Below are 16,587 nucleotides of genomic sequence, written 5' to 3' on the forward strand. Positions count from 1 at the left end.
TTTCTCATAGGAAAAACTGAAATATTTACATTCCTCAGAGGGTCTTGGCGAGCTCGGCCGAGCCCCAGCCCTGGCCATGACCATAGGAAGCCCGAAAACCTTCCCACTTCCGAAGATGTCAAGGGAATCGCCCCGGAGCGCAGCAGTCTCCAGCCTCCCCCTTGGCCCCGCGGGCTGCTGTCGCGCTGACGGGGCCCGACTCATGTCGCGACAGGCGTAGTGTCGCGACGGAGGGGCGCGGGGCGCTCCGCGCTGCCCTTTCGCGGGCGCGCACGGCCGCGGCCAGCCCCCAGCCGGGCGAGCAACGCGACGCCTTTTGCCTAACGCCAAGCCCGGGATTTGCTCAGCTTTCCAAAGGCCTCTGGTACGATTCTCTTCCTTTCTTTTTTTCTTTTATTAATTGAATGAGGACACGCAGGGGAAGGCATGCAGGGGTAATGGTAGTCGTGGGATTAAACAGGAGGGAAATAAAGAAGGAGTTGCTGCGCGGTCGTTCCCGCTGCTCAGGCGTCGCTGCACACAGCTGCCCAGCACCGGTGTCCCGCGCAGCAAGTTTCTCCTTCCTCCTCTGCTTTCTCGGAAAGTCTGCGGACAACTTTGTGATCCCCAGCAGCCAGAGAATCCCTGCCCCTCGCCTGTGTTTAACCTGTCATTTTCTCCCCGAAGAGCTGTGCCAAAGCGTGCTGGTTGCTCTCCCCGCGTAACGACGCCTGGCGAGGCGCAGCTCCTCTCGGAGGAGGAAACCTGGCGGCGAGAGCCCCCCGCAGAAGGCGGGCTGGCTAGCTCGGGGGCCGGGCGGCCCCGACCCCATAGGACAACCCCTGAAGCTCCGCGGGAGGGGGAGGAACAAGGGTCGGGCCCTAGGGGCCAGCCGGGGCCCCAAGGATGAGTTTCGCCTAGGGGTGCGTGCCCCTTTCTCAGCAAGGAGATGCAAAACCCGCCCGGAGATGTCCTCCTCCTGCAGGGCTCAGCCGTACCTTCCTCGCTGCCTGGCGCAAGGCACCGCTCGAGGTGGGGAGGGGGGCGCCTCAACTGCTCCCTTCTGAAGCCCTGGGCCCCACCTTGATGCGGTTTTCTCCTCCCTGTAAAGCCAAGAAAAATCAAACCCAGTTGTCTTGATCTAATCCAAAAGATGTACCAGATCAACTCCAATCTCAGCAGAATTGTCCTTGTTTCAATTTCCTCTTAAGTCTATTGCTTTTTCTTCTCAGGCAGGCAGCCGCGCAGCCACTGTTTTAATGTGCGGGGTGAAATGTAAGGTCATTGGGGTTTTCCTGTGCTCTAGGAAACTTTTTATTTTTTGTTTGCAAGGTGGTGAACGAGAGAAGTCCCCAGCCAACCCCTCTCCCGTTAGAACATTTGTAAGTTAGACGCTGCCTGTTGACTTTACCTAGCTGTGTCGGGGCGGGGTTACAGGAAAGTGCCTCTCAAATATTATAATAATAGTAAAAGAAACACAGAAAAACAAAAGTTTAACAAAAGCTCCAGCCCCCAATTCCCACTCCCCCCCTATGAAATCCAAGCACTCCAAGTGGCCAGGCTGGGAGGGCTGAGCTCTGCTCTGCTGGAATCACAGGCTTGTCCGCACTATTTATACCGTACTCTCCAAAGCTTGCAGGCTTCATGGATAAGAAGCAGAGTGTTCCTGGAATCGGTTCAGAACGTGTTCTGATGTACAGATAAACTTCTGGAAAGTATCTGATGACTGTGCCCATGTGCTCTGACCCGCCTCCTCTCGATGGGAATAAAGCGATAGCGTTCGACTTAAAGAAAGCCGCAGAACTTAATTAATTCGATGCTTTAATGGTTATAGAATCTGCAAAACACTAGTATTAATTTAGACGCTGGCATCTGGTTTCACTGAAATCCATGTCGAAAGCGCACACTACCCCTGCCTTCCCGGCTGCTCCCCGCGCACGAGGGGGGCGCGGGCGCAGCGCCGGGGAAGGTGCCGCGCTCGGAAGTGCAAGGAGAGGTCACGGCGGGCCCAGCTCTGGTGGGAGCTCGCCCCGGCCACATACCTCACAGACTTGTCGCACCTGGGGCCTGCTTTTGTCCCCCCGTGGGTTTTCAGCACCGTGCGCGCACGCCCCCGGGGCCGTTTGTACGCGCTTCCGAAATCACGCAGCGGCGTGACTCGAGTCAGCTTTTTTTTTTTTATTTTTTCCGGTTGTGAAACCTTCGCGTTAAGACAAAGAGTCCCCTTAAATCACGGCAATGACAGACTTGAAAGAGAAAATTGATAATGTTAGTAAATGGAGTTTACTGGGAAGATGGCATTTAGAAAGGGGTGAGCCATCCAAGATTTAATTTTCGGTGGTGAAACAAGACAATTCTAAAAGGCCACATATGAGACGATTTTTGTTAAACATTTGTACTATTTTGGAAGCTCAGCCATAACTCATCTGCACTAAAATTTAACGACTTCGATTCATCAGAAAAGTTTGCGCTTTGACTCCACTTCAAAGGCAGAACAACAACTCCAATGACAGGCTATAATGATTTTCCCCTTCTGATTTGCAGTGGGTTGGTGTGTTCTTGTGCCCAGACCGAAGATTCATATTCAAATCCCGAAGTCATAAAATTTAGGCTTTCCCATTTGTCTTTTCCAAACCGAAACTTGACTAAACCAGAGTCCAAGATCAAAAGCGCGCAAGAGCTATCAATTTCTCAGGGGACTGCAGCAGCCACTTGCCGCATAGCTACTCTGACAATGTTGCGAGCAATTTGGGCAACACTGGGCAACACGTGTTGTCCCTGGGAGCCGAGATGGATTGTTTCTCCTGAGGTTTCCCTGTCAGCTCCGGTTTGACAAAAGTTTTGCTTCAAGACGGTTTCTCGGGAAAGGCAAGCGAGGCTTAACTTTTGACATCCTCTGCCTACCTTGGGGAGGGGTTGGAGATGAGCAGACTTTGGGAAGAAGTGCGTTTGCTCGACTTGGGGCTTTGGTACTGCTCCCACCTTGACTTTGTTTTCCCCCTTTTTTTTTACTACGGACTTTCTGGAGTGACCTGGGTGAGGAGGGAGGCGTGCGGAGGGTTCCAGGTGGCGGTAACGGGGCTTTGCCCGCGGTCGAGGGGCAGTATAACTCCCTCCAGGTGCCTCAGGAAAAGGTGCCCGGGAGCGGTGGAAGAGGTGCCCGGGAAGAGGTGCCCGGGGAGCGGTGGCTTTTTGCGAGGGGCGCAAACCAGCTGGGAGCCAGCGGGGCCGGCCCGGTGCAAGCCCCCAGCCGCAGCCCGGTTGGGTTTTCACTGCCCTGGCACATCACCTCTCCTGCCAGAAAAAGGCCCTTTTGTGTGCTCTCCCTTCTCTTGCCGCTGCCGGCCCCATCCCGTGCCACTTGCGCCAAGCACGGCTTTGCGCAGGGGGACGGGACCGGCGGCGAACAGCCCGGCCTGGGGCTGGGCTCGGGACTTTAAACGAAAAGAAAGCGGCTGGTTGCTTCTTGATCTTTTCATTTCCTTTCCCTGACCTGGGAGGAATCCCCCTGCCCTCCCCGCACGCTTTAAGCCATGTCTGCGGGACTCCGACTAACCCTAGATCTGTTTTTTAAAACGTATTTAAGCTGCAGAATTTGACACATAAATAAGCCATCAAGGCTCGCGGAAGCTCATGAATCTTTGACTGAAGTACGTGTGGGGACTTACACACTTGTTCCACGTCGTGATACTTTAAAAACTTTCACAAAGACGACTCTGGACAAAAAGCACCTCTGTTTAACAAGATAATTCTTGCTTTCAGTTTTATTTCTATTTTCAACTTCCTATTCTTTTGTCCCGTGACATGGCGCTTTTTTCCCCCTCGGGGACTCCTTTCTCTTCTTTCTCCCCTCCTATTCTGAACTGTTTTACAGCCCCGCTTTGTTACTGTCAGGAAAAAATGTCTGGAGAGCCCTGTCTCCTAAAGAAGGAACAGAAAAGGGAGGACTGGAGCTGCAATGTTGCCTATGCATGCAGAACATCCCAATCTGTTTTTGTGCATTGAGTTGGGGAGAGGGCAGCAGGGAGCGTGCACCCAGCCTCAGCCCGGACAAAGGGAGGCCGGACAGCTGCGCACCCGCCACAAAAGATTCACTCTTCTGTCAACTCTGTTTACTTAGTGTTGTTTCTGACCTCTGTGCTACACTTGTTGCTAATACATATGCTTATCAAACTATTTTAATTGGCTTTCTTCATAACATTAGTCCCAGCACTTTTTTCTGCATGTGTTTCCAAACAACTTAATTGACTTCTCCAATATTCATCTTCTTGAGCTCCAACCAACGGTGCTCTCCCCCCCGCGCTTCCCAGCCGCTGGGAAAAAAAAAAAAAAAAAAAAAAAAAAAAAGCCCAAGGGCGTGTGGGCGGAAAGAGCTGCACCTTTCTGCAGGGGTGGCTTGGCAGGGAGGCGAGCAGGCGGGGGTGACCCTCTCCCCGAGGGGACAGCCGTGTCGCCGCTGTCGCAGCGTGTCGGGGCCGTGCGTGGTGCAGTGGCAGAGAGATGCGCGCCGATGAGTGAGCTGGCTCACCCCCCCACACACACCGGCGGCTCGCTTTTGTTTTTCGCCGCTCGGAGGGCCGCTGCCGGCCCGAGGAGACCCGGCCTTCGCCCTGGGAGCTGCCTCGCAGCGCCCTGCCCTCCAGCGCCGGGCTCAGCAGGCGCGCAAGGTCCGCGGGCTCGCCCCCTGCGCGCACGGAGCCTCCGTGCCCGGCACAGGTAAAATGCAGGGCAGAGCTGAGGGTCCTGGGCCCCGCCGGGCTGGGGGGGTGACCTGCCCAACCAATTCACATCACTCTGAACCCCTCGCCCCCGCAGCCTGCATCATCTGGATCAATCGCTTTGCCTGAGCCTTCCTCCCCACCACCACCCTTCTTTTGCTTTTTGTTTGTTTGTTTGGTTGGTTTGTTTTGTTTTGTTTTGTTTTACAATTTCGTAATTAATTGTTGCACTCGGGTTTGTAATGGAAACAATCCTGCGAGGCCGGATGGTTGTTATGATTTGCTTTCTTTAGCGTTTCTCCCCCTTCGCGAGCATTGTTCGCGGTGACTGTCTAGGCTCAGATATGATGTTGGGACAGCGCTTCCCTTGAAATGGAAACAGAGGCCTGAATAAAGAGGGGTGGAAAAAAAGTACTTTGTAGTCTGCATCGTCCATCTTTAATTCAGAGGCGCATCTATACTCCTGGGAGCGCCTCCTTTGATCTCTTTGATTTTTACACCAGATCTGTTATGGACTAAAATTCCTAGGTTTTCCATAGAAACATCTCCATTCCTTCGGGATATTGATGTTTTCTTCTTCCTAGGGGTTATGATATGGTAAATCAGATTCAGAAAAGCATGGACAATGCCAGCATTCATGGGTCGGGGGGTGGGGGTGGGGGGGCGGGAGCCTCTCTCTCTTCTCCCAATGAATTAAAATATTGTTTATTCTGTTGCTCTTTAAGCCCAGTCACTTCAGCTGCCTTTCAGTGCCTTCAGCTCTGGAAGAGGGGCAGCAGCAGAAGCAGCAGCAGGTTGCGTTGCCATGGGGACCCTACTGTATGGCAGCAGCGCCAGCCCCAAAGACAATGCCTCGCAAAGGGGCTTGAAAAGTGAGGTTTCTCCCTTTGCCACGCAGCCACTTCCGATGGAGCAAGCATTCTCCTTTCAGGACCCTCGTCTTGTCACTAGAACAATGTCTATCTTCGCCTGCCAATTTTTTTTCTCTATCCTGCCTTTGATCTATAAAAAATCAAAAGAACAAAGTCAAGGGAGAATAGGGGGCTTTTTTTGTTGTTGATGCACAGAACAGGCTTTTATAATTTGGGTCTACTTTTGTGCCTGAGGATTGCAGGGGAAGGGAAGGAGGGCAGTTGATGTGTGTGCTGGGCTCTCTCCAGCCCCGCTGACCCCGGGCACGGCATGTGCCAAAGGCCCCCTCCTTCTCCCCACCTCCTCCCCAAAGCAGCCAGGAGGATGGACGGGTGCTGCCCAGCCCAGCTGTCCCCTGGCCTTGGCCCTAAGGGCTCTACTGCAGCCTGGGACCTTGCCACCTGCTGGGCCCAGGCCACCAATGGAAGGCACTGACCCTGCCCAGGGCCAAATTAGGATAGCCTGAGCCTACTGATTAATGCTGATATCAAGAACAGAAGTGGGTGCAAATAACAGCATGCCTATCATAGATTGTAATGCATGATGCAAAATGAGGCTTTTTTCCAAGTCATGATTTTGTGTGAACATTAGAGGAATCAATGTGACACTATTGTCCTTTTCTTAGAAATCAGACAAATGTGGACAGCGTGAGGACCTGAAATGCTGAAATCTTGGCTTTACGTGCCAGTAAAGCAAAGCAACTGGAGTGTCCATGCAAATATGCAAGTATGTGTTTGACTTCTCTGTTTGTAAGTGGCAACAGGCACTGCCACATATGTGTAAGACAGGCTGCAAATAATCCTGGAGAAAAAAATGGGCCCAGTCCTGGTTCCATCTATGAGGACAAGCGGCTGGTTGGGCTTACATGTGACACTGCACATGTAACCCTCCTGGAATTAACCCTAATCACAAGGCTTGGTTCCTTGCCTAGCTTCGAGCAGTGGGAAGTGTTGATTTCTCCAAAAGGATTGCATTACAGCTACTTCCTCTTCTTTAAAATGTCAGCTAAGGAAACAACAGAAATGACCAGTCTGTGCTGTATCAGTTACATTGGCCTTGGTGCCCATACGTGTTCCCATACGATTTGGTGATTAACTCCAACACAGACTGGTTTCCTACTTTGTTGGAGTCGATTTCTGGGCAATACAATACAACAGGTTGGGGAGAGAGTGGGAATTAGAGGAAGTTTTGTTAAATTTCAGCATCCTTGGTGAGAGCTTGTTCAGTCTCTGGCTTCCTTTTCTTATTTATTTTCAAAAGGAACTCCTCAGTTTCCAAACTTCCAGCTAAAGTCAATGTAAAAGTGCTTCTGCCCACACGTCTGGCTGTGTGCTGCTGGTGAACGCTCACTCCAGTCTGCAAGTGGAGGCAGAGGCACCCTGGCTGGAGGGCTGGAAGCAGGGTGGGTGCTGGGCTGGCTACAGAGGGCTCAGATGCCTCACTCCTGCATTTTTGCCAGACAGACACGAAACAGGGACAACACTCAGCCTCTTCCCAGTATGGGAGACTGTCGGGTGGGCACAAGCACCACAACATGGATGCTCTTGGCACACCAACCAGCCAAGTCTCCACTGCTGTACCTGTTTGGCATCGCCTCACACTTCCAGGTGTCCCCCAGCACCTTCCTTAGGCTTGCATGGGGCTTCTGGTCCCCTGGTCCCATGTCCAGCCCATGGCACCCCCAGCTCTGAGCCAAGGATCAGACCCTTCACTGTCTGGGGTATCCCCACTCCCCGGAGTCTGTGCCCAGGGACTGCAGAGGGGACCCGGCTGTAAACACAGTTCCCAAGGCAGCAGATTTATATGGCACTGGGAGGACTCAGGGACCACAGCACCCACTTGCAGGTAGTATCTGGGCCTTGGAGAGACGGAGAAGAGAAGGGGGTCGGGCTGCATTTCACCTGTCTGAAAGATAAGTACTGGGAGAAGATGTAGCAGGCCTGGGGCCCAAGATCAGCCCACCTTCCCTCCACCTTCTCCTCCCAGTTTCCCGGGGAACTGGCTCCCACCCTATCTGGTCACATTCTCTTCCCAGGATGAATTGATGGGTCAGGGCGGATCCACCATTGTGTCTGCCTGCAAGTGCCTTTCTCTTCTGTTTTTTCTTCTTGTTTTGTTTTGTTTTGTTTTTTTAAGAGCACCTCAGTCAAACTTTAGGCCCCCTCTCTTCCCTCCTCCCTCATCTTACGGGGTGGGAGCTGCTACCCCGCTCCGACGTTCTGGGCTGCGAGACATCAGCCATGCCTTTTAACTGTATAATTATGCACACTCCCTAAATGTTGTTTTAATAACAGTGTTTGAAAAACGCCGCAGCGGGTCGGTGTTCAGAAAAGCAGGGAGTTGCCTGGGGCAGCTCGCTCCCTCCCTCACACAGGCACAGACACACCCCGGGCAGCTGTTTTTTTTTGGGGGGGGGGGGGGCACAGTGGGACACCCCCACATGTCCCCCTCCAGGTGATGCCGCGGCCACCCGGACCGCGGCGGCTGCCCAGGGGAGGGAGCGGGGCGGGGGGGGGGAGTGGGGGGGCGGTGGCGGCTGGGCTCGGGGACAAAACCGGTGGGGGCCGGGGGGGTTGGCATAGGGAGGTGCTCACAGCCCCCGGGGCCGGCCGGGCTGGGGGGGTCGCCCAGCGCTGGGCTCGCCCCCCCCGAAACTGGAGGAGAGAGGGGAGAAGCGGGAGTAGCCCCCGGTGCCCACCCTGCGGGCAGCGCCCCTGGGGGCACCCCCCCCCACCTCCGGCACTCGTCCCCGCCCGGCTCCCGCTCCCGCAGAGACCCACAGAGCCTGGCACTCGTTTTCCTCCCAAAGCTGCCGTGTAAAAGGGTGCTGCGAAGGACACCCAGACACCTTCATATCTCTGTTTTTCTCCTTTGGACAGGAAATGTGTGTGTGGAAGGGGGGCGTGGGTCGAGATCGTAAATTTCATTGATTACTTGCAGATTGTACAGAGTATATTCAAGTTTTCATGACAGCTTCTGGAGACATAACGACTGGACAATATTGCCCGAACAGTACAAAGTCTCTTTAACTACTACAAAGAAATCAGCAGGTAATTATAGGCTCGATTGTATACATAATAGGCATCGGAAATCGGAGAATAACTGTAGGCAGCGATTCTGAACCAGAAGAGGAACTGTTGTGCTTCAAACACCCGTACAATAGCTCCTCATTGTGCGGGGTGTCTTATTCTAATCAGAGATACCTGCACAGCATAGCAAACATACGAGAGACACACACATCCTTGATCTTCCTGCCAGTAAAACTCATCCTTTAAAAAGTGAAGGTATAAAGACAAAGAAAACCATCCCTGAAACGGGCGGTGATGCTGAGCTCTGCCCTGTGCCTCTGGAAAGAGCGCTTTTCTGGGCAGAACGAGCACACGTCGTTTGGGGGGGATTTCTGGCAGGAATGGGGCTGCTGGCAACACAACTTTCCTCAAGGTGCCCAGAGAATTACCTTTAGCACAGAGAAAGTTAATAAATGTAAACGAGAGCTTGGCTAAAATTAACCGAGATCAACAATCGCTTTGGGAAAATATCAAGCTCTTATTTCATATAGAGTTTATAGTATTTAAAACTATTTTTATTGGCTTTAGGAAAAATAATAAAAAGGAAAGCTTGCTCTTCTTTACATAAAGGAATATATATATTTCTAATGCCGAGATCGTTCCTTTAAACAAATGTTTCTGTTTTGAAATCCCTCTCCCTGTGCAGAGCCATCCGTCTCTCTTTTCACCGGCAATTCTCCTTCCAACTGCCCCTAACTCCCAGCAAAAACACGGAAAACCCTCCTAAAAAACTTTCCTGACATCGATGCCCATTTCAGCTGAGGGCTCCCCGGCTTTCCGTTTCCTCCAGGTGCACTTTTCCAACGAGTTAGTTGGGACGAGGCAGTGCGGGGCACGTGCAGATGTGCGGGGCTGCAGCCCCGCAGCGCCCGTGACCACCGGGCTGAGCCCTGATCTCCCCGCCGAAGGGAGCGGGAGCGGGGTGCACACAATTTGCTTTTGAATTCTCATCTGGCCTTACGGTTCACTTCGGTCGTTTTGCCTCTAGGGGTAGGTGCTCTGTTATTCCAGGTCACCAGTGACCTACAAGCCCAAGCGAACGTGTGTCCACATCAAGAAGAGCCACACAGAAGCAAATCATCTAAAGGATCGGTTCAGCCTATAGGGAAGGTTTGGTTCCGCCAGGTCAAGTTTGGCTCTGGCAAAAAGCAGAACTGAGCAAAGCCGAGAAGTGCCAAATGCAGGGCTCCTAACCCTCGGCAGAAGCCTCGAGCGGTGTCCGGGCACAGAAATCCCTCGCTGCCCTGCCCTTTGCAGGGATTTGGTGTTGTGCTGCAGCCCAGCGCACTGCTCGGGCTGAGCAGGGCTGGCAGAACTGGACACACGCTTCACGGTTATCTGTGTGAGCAGAAATAAACTCATCAGGGAGCAGTCAGACTCCAAATACATTAGATTTGGATTCCTTTCATTTACAAATGGATTATTTGAGAAGTCCGATTGCTATTTTTCTAAAGATCATTTACTACATTGTTGTAAACGAGATAATGTAATTGTTAGTAAAAAAAAAAGAAATGATTGATAGAAATAAATTCTCTATATAACTGGCAACTAGTAACAGCTGAATATTTCCTTCGGTGCTTTGCAATCCGGCTCCTATAACAAGCGTTTCTTCTAAGCTACGTTGCTGATTTCTGCCCATCTATTTGGTTTTAATGCCATGTTAACGTTAGATCTAAAGCAGGATGTTCATATAAATATGGATCAACTTCTTTTTTATTTTTTTCATTTTTTCAAAATGCTCCTGACTAAATCGTGCCGTGAAAATAAAACACAGAGGGAGAGAAGGAGGGGAAGTTGTGTTTCCCAAAATTGAAAGACGGTAAAAAAAGGTCATCAAAAACCTCCAGATGAAGACAGTAAATGTAAATCAAAGCAGAGCAACTGTTTGCAATCCCACTTGTACTCTTCCTGTTGGGCTGCGCAGTATTTTACCGAGTGGAAACCCCAGCAATATGTGCAGGTATCCGCTTACATTGCAAAGTGCACCGGGGATAAACATTCTGTTCCAGGGAACAGCTTTATCACAGGCTTCCAAACAACAAAGTAGCCTTTCAAACAAAAGCCCCACGTCAGGTGGCATTTTGTTTGTGACCGCCGCCGTGCCCGCTCCCTCGGAGCAGCGGCTGTTCTCTGCCCCGTACCCCCGCTGCCCCCCGGCCCCCCGAGCTCGCACCGGGCGGGGAGCGCCGAGCCCCCGTCGGACAGCCCCGACGGAGCGCCTGCCGCTGGCTCCAGCCCAGCTCCAGGTCCCTTCTGCTCACGCTTTTCTGCGGAGACGAGACTTTCAGCGAGCAAATTCAAGTACAAAACACTCCCATCGAATGGCAACTTTTTTTTTTTTTTTTGGCTGAAGTTTTGCGGTCTTTGCCCAATCGCGGCGACGTCGGTTCGTGGGTCAGGTGTAGAGGAGGATGATCTGCCTGCCTCCATCCTATCGCCTGTGTCACCTGGGAATTTCTCAGGTGCGCGGTCGTGCGTCAGCCCGCACATCTCTCTGCCATCAGCCTCTCCGGCCAGTGCCTGAGCTCAGCCCCTCCGCCAGCCGGTCCCAAAGGCAACCCGTCGGGGCGGCTCGGCAACCCACGCTTTGCACGGGTCAGAAAAAGAATCTGTTGCTCTCCCTGACCACGACTTTGATTTTCTGCCCTTATATTCTAGTCCGGCTGCTCATTGGTTTCGGTCCGGTTTGGGCTTTTTTAAGCCGACTTTTAATCTACGCGTTAAATGGTCGGCTCTTTAACCAGCAACTAGCAATCATCAGACATTAATTTATACGGCTTTTACAAATACCTAAGCTATTTAAAATGCTGAACTGGGTTGTGTGTGGCAGGGAACATCTATCTATTGAATAGGCAGTGTCACACGGTAGCATGCTCTCTTGTCAAGGGTGATTGTGTTTTAGGCAAACATTTGAGCAAACATAAAGGCAAAGGTCAAGTACTGTTCAGTTGCAGTGTGTGCTAATTCACCTAGCTAACCAATGGGGCAAAAGTTGCATTTTATGCGAGCGCCGCAGACCAAACCTCTGCGAAGGGCATTATTAGCTGTGAGCTGGCTGTGATCGCTTCCAGACAGCTCCCGGGTGGAAGGGCTGGGGGCTCCGAGGGTGCCCGGGGTGCAGCTCCTGCACCATCATGTCCCCTCGCTAACAAGCTACTTCCAATAAGCTGGTGCTTTTTGTACTCTTCTGTTCTCCCCCTCCTTTTTTTTTTTTTAATTTTCTCCTTGCTATTTTTTTTTTCCTTTTTTATTTACTTTTTTTCCTGCATTCTTCCTTCCTCTCCCTCCCTGCCCCCTGGATAAACGAAGCTGGGCTGACCGTCGCTGGCCGACTCAGCGGGCTCCGTGCCTGGAGCAGCGGCGCAGGGAGAAGGGCGATGTTAGCAAGTCCGAAGGAATTGGACGAGCGGAGAGCAGTGGCAGGAAAGTGCAGTTTGACTCCTCATTGAGAGTGCGTGGGGAGGAGGAGGGAGGAGGAACCGAGTTACTTTATTATCCTCATTCCTCCCCACGTCGTTGCAATAAACTAAAGCCATGTTTTGAATAGGAAAGGCTGGAATTTATCTCTGAGGGTGATCTGCCTGCAGAATTTTCCAAAGACACCTCATTATTTCTCATAGGGAAATTCTTCCTGCCATCCAAAAAAATACAGAAGAATCAAAGGGTTGGGTGGTGGTTGTCACACTCGCAGCTTAGAAGTCTCTCTCTCTCTTTTAAGGAAAAAAAAAAAAAAAAAAAGCCGTCGACCCATTCCTTCCTTCTCGGTTCAGCCTGGAGGGCTCGCACTTTGAATCAATAGTCATTTTGTTTGAACCAATGGCTGTGCTTCCATCCAGGCTATACATACAGTAGTTTTCATAATAAACCCGGGTTTCACAGTTGTGGTCTTAAAGCACTCAGGTTTGGCGTTCGCACGTGCAAAATAAATAAATAAATAAATAGATAAATACATGGAAGTGACACGTTTAAAAAAAAAAAAAAAAAGACTCTAACTAAAAATGATTATTCTGAACCCAAGCGAAAGCTCGTGAAATTCTTACTTGTTGCCTTGTGCTATAGAGGCAGTCGCCTAGCAGTCCTGCACTGTGGGGTCTGACTGCTGCGAGGCTCTGGTGCTGAGAGAATCTGGATTTTTTTTTTTTTGACAAAATTCCAGGAAGAACATCAACAACGTTAGAGACGTGATTCTAAGCACAAAACTGGTTTATGGCTAAAATAACATTAAAATCACGAGGGCACATTTCTTCGCAGCGCAGACTTTAAATACAAGCATACACACATGAGAAAACACGTTTTAAAAAATAAACTTACCCCCGCCTGCCAAATCATCACAAATTGTGGCACTCTTCTTTAGCGCTGCAGACAATTTGATCCTTCAAGCCCTGCTTTGTACACGGTGGATACAGTGAAACAAGACTAAAATATTTTAAAAAAAATGTTGTGTCATATATTTCTAAATAGTCTAATCTCCTTCAAATGTCTCGGATTTCTTTACAACCCACTGGCTACGGTCCTATAAACACCACCTGGGCAGTTTCACAAGCTTTAAAGTTTTGTGTGAGTGTGTGTGTGTGTGTGTGTGTGCGCGTGTGTGTGTGTGCGCGTGTGTGTGTGTGTGCGTATGTGCAGTAAGTTGTTTAAAAGGCATCGTTACCATTCAGAGGTATAAAAGTAATGCCCTGATCTTTGGAGCGGTGGAGTTTATTTTTTGGATTTGAGAGGTTTTTCTACATGCACCTCTCACTTTGCTTAACTTTTTAAAAATGGGAAAAGCTGGAAGCTTTAGTTTTCGAAAGACTTTTCTCGTTATTCATCTGTTTGGTCGCCTTAGCTGCACAAAAGCGTATCAGCTGCGTTATGAAAAATGGCCTAAGCCCAGAGAATGTCACAGTGGTCGACTTATTATTTTAGCCCTTCTTTAAAAAAAAAAAAAAAACTCGGGAAAGTTTGCTTTTGATGAATTCAATAAAAGCGGCACTGCAACGGAAGAGATTTTAAGCTAAAATCATAAAGCATGGGGGCAAAAGCTTAAACCAGCCAGATGGTCAAAGGTAGCCAGAGTCTGCCCGCTTCAAACCCAGCCACTGAAGTTACAGTCCTCCAGACTATTTGCTTGGGGTTTTTTTGCTTTTTTTTTCCTGTTTAACGTGCTTTGTTTCTCCCCATTATAAATATCTCAACAAACAAATAAACAAAAGTGAACTTTTACGATTCACGTGTCACGAATCGTTCTTCTTCCTGCCCGTGGAGAAGGGACAAGGCATCTTTTTTGTTTGTTTTTGGTTTTTTTGAAAAGGTGCATCGTCTCGAAGCCCCTGGGCAAGGTGTTAGTTCTAATGTACCAGCACCTCATCTCTGGTCCCGGGGAGGGTTGCACGGCCGTAACCAGAAAGGACAAGTCGAAAGGACTGCAGGGATTGCAGGCTGTGCTGTGAAACAGCTCCTGTCTTTTGAGTAATAAATAGATTTAAATAATAACTGCTCCGAATAATAATAATAATAATAAATAACCCAGACCAGGGACTCTGTGGAGCAGGGCATGAATTCGGTGTGGTTTTAGTTGTTATTAGGAAACATCTATAAACTGTTCCCAAACCTCGAATAAACTCTATCCTCTCCTGGTTTAAAAACCTTTGTAATTCTTGTGATCTCAGTGCCAGGAAGAGGCTACAATTGCCTTCCAGAAAGCTGTCCTGGCTCTAAGAAAGGGCAGAGATTTGGCCCTTTAGCCTTTATCCGGGACTGTGTCCACCTGTTTTGATAGCAGACGGAGTTTCTGATGCCCCTGCTCCGGGGGAAGAGTGAGTTCGGCGTGTGTAGAGGGGAGGTTAATTGCTATCTAAACTGCCCGGGCTCTCGTCTCCGCTCTCCCCTTCTCCCACCACTGTTCCCCTGTGCACAGCTAGCATTCCCCCACTCGGGGACCGCAGGATCTCGCTCCCTTCCTTCCCCCCTGCCCTGGGGTCGGGCACTGTCCCGCAGGTTTGGGGCGGGCGCACGGCGCTCCGCGGCCGCCGTGCGGTCCCGGCCAGAGGCCGGTGGCAGCGGCAGAGGCTGAAGCCACCTGTGTCCCGGCAGCGACAGAGACCCACCGGCCCCACCTGTGGAACCGCCGTGCCCACGCGTGGGGGCAGATGCTGCCCGCGGGGGGGTCGAGCTTCGAGTCCTGTCGTGGCGCAGGTCTCGCTGCGCAGAGACCCCGGAAGCCGAGAAAAGAAGGGGAAACCCCCGGAGCTGTCTGTTTTCCAGGGAGGGGGGGTGAGGTGCTGTGCGTGGGGGGCAGTAAAATGTAATATTGGGCTCGATTTGTAAAGGATTAAACGAAATAGAAGGAGAACAGCGAGCAAAAAAAAAAAAAAAAGTGAACCATAAGGCAGAAGGAGTGCGTGTTTGCCTGTCTATAGGGGAGTGCGAATCGCGCACTGGCGCGGTCACCTTTCAAAACACAAACTTGCTGCGTGGTTTCCTAACCCTAATGATCTCCGTGTCTGGGACTTGGTCCCCGACAGTCCCTGCCCAGCTGACCATGGGTCTGGCAATGCCAGTGGTCAGGACGAGGAGACACCTTGCAGTCGTTTCCATCGCTGGTGCAGCTGCTCACAAGAAGCGCTGAGATGCGCAAGAGTGGAAGAGCTGGTGAAGAAAACTACGAAAAAAAAAGCTTCAGAGCAACCCCCCATTCGTGTGTTTACGGGGCTGAGCCGCGCTGGACAGCGGGATGGGAACGGACACGTGTGTCCCACTTGGCACCCCCTACTACCCTGCTGCAGCCCTCCTTGCAGCCCTCGCTGCAGCCCAGCGCTCGGGGATGAGCCCTGCTCCTGCCTGTCTCTGGGGCTGCCCCCGGCGGTTCACCTCGGTGTGGGCAGGAGACACGTCCAGGACAACCCTGGTTACCTTCTGGAAGTCTTTTTCACAAAACCCTTGGGAAATCCGTTAAATCAAAGCTATTAGCGAGGTTGGCAATTGCCCTTTGCATCCCCAAAAAGCGCAGGCTGAGGGAACTTGGAGAGACCTCATCCCGCTGGGAATGGCAGCGCACAACCGAGGGGCGTTTGGACAATTTGGAAGAGGCGGTTAAGTCAGGCAGACAAAGGGGTTTTGGTTTTGGTTGGGGGATATTTTGTTCCCCAGAAAACACTATCGATTCTGAGTTGGTTTGTAGAAAAGGGGATAAATCGGGCGGTAGAGGAGTGCGCCCCAGCCGCCCGCTCCCAGGCGCGTACCTGTGCTTCTCTACACAAGCGAGCGGAGAGCAGAGCAGAGCCACCCCCCAGGTGCTGCCCTCCCCCGGCACTTCCCCCCCTGCCCCGCACCTCTCCCGGCTCCCTCCGGCTCCGCAGCCGGTGCAGGGCTCCCGGAGACTCCGTGCAGACGGAGGGAAAACGGGGGTGCTGCGAGCGCAACCGGCGTTGGCTTCGCCCTTGGGGGTCTCCTCGGGGGAGCGACCCCGGTGCTCCCCCCGCAGCGGGGGCGTCGAGAGGGGCAGGAGGGGCCAAGGGGTCGGGAGCTGCGGGGGCTTTATTCGTTGTGCCCCGACTCCGCACCGCTCCCCGGCCCCCAGCACCCAGCTCCGCCGCTGTGAGGATGCTCCGGGGCGGCTCTGCCCCGCTCGGGGCTCGGAGGGCCCGCAGCATCCCCCCGCTCGCTGCAATCTCGTCGCTCCCCTGGGCGAAATCCCGACATACGGTCACGTTCACGAGTATACGGGCTGCTAGGAGGGCTGCTGGGTCCTCTCAGCTCCACTCTGCCCCCAAAAAGCTGATGTTCATCCCCCCCCCCCCCCCAACCCCGTTATGTCACCCTTCCTCAGCTTTGCGGGGAAACTCTGAGTTCCTTTGCTCCAGACTCTCTCTGGGGACCGATCCCGGAGTTCCCGTTCAGCACAAAGTTCCCTTGAGTCAAGAGGA

Source organism: Anser brachyrhynchus (assembly GCF_964034855.1).
Source record: "Anser brachyrhynchus genome assembly, chromosome: 9".
NCBI classification, from domain to species: Eukaryota; Metazoa; Chordata; class Aves; order Anseriformes; family Anatidae; genus Anser; species Anser brachyrhynchus.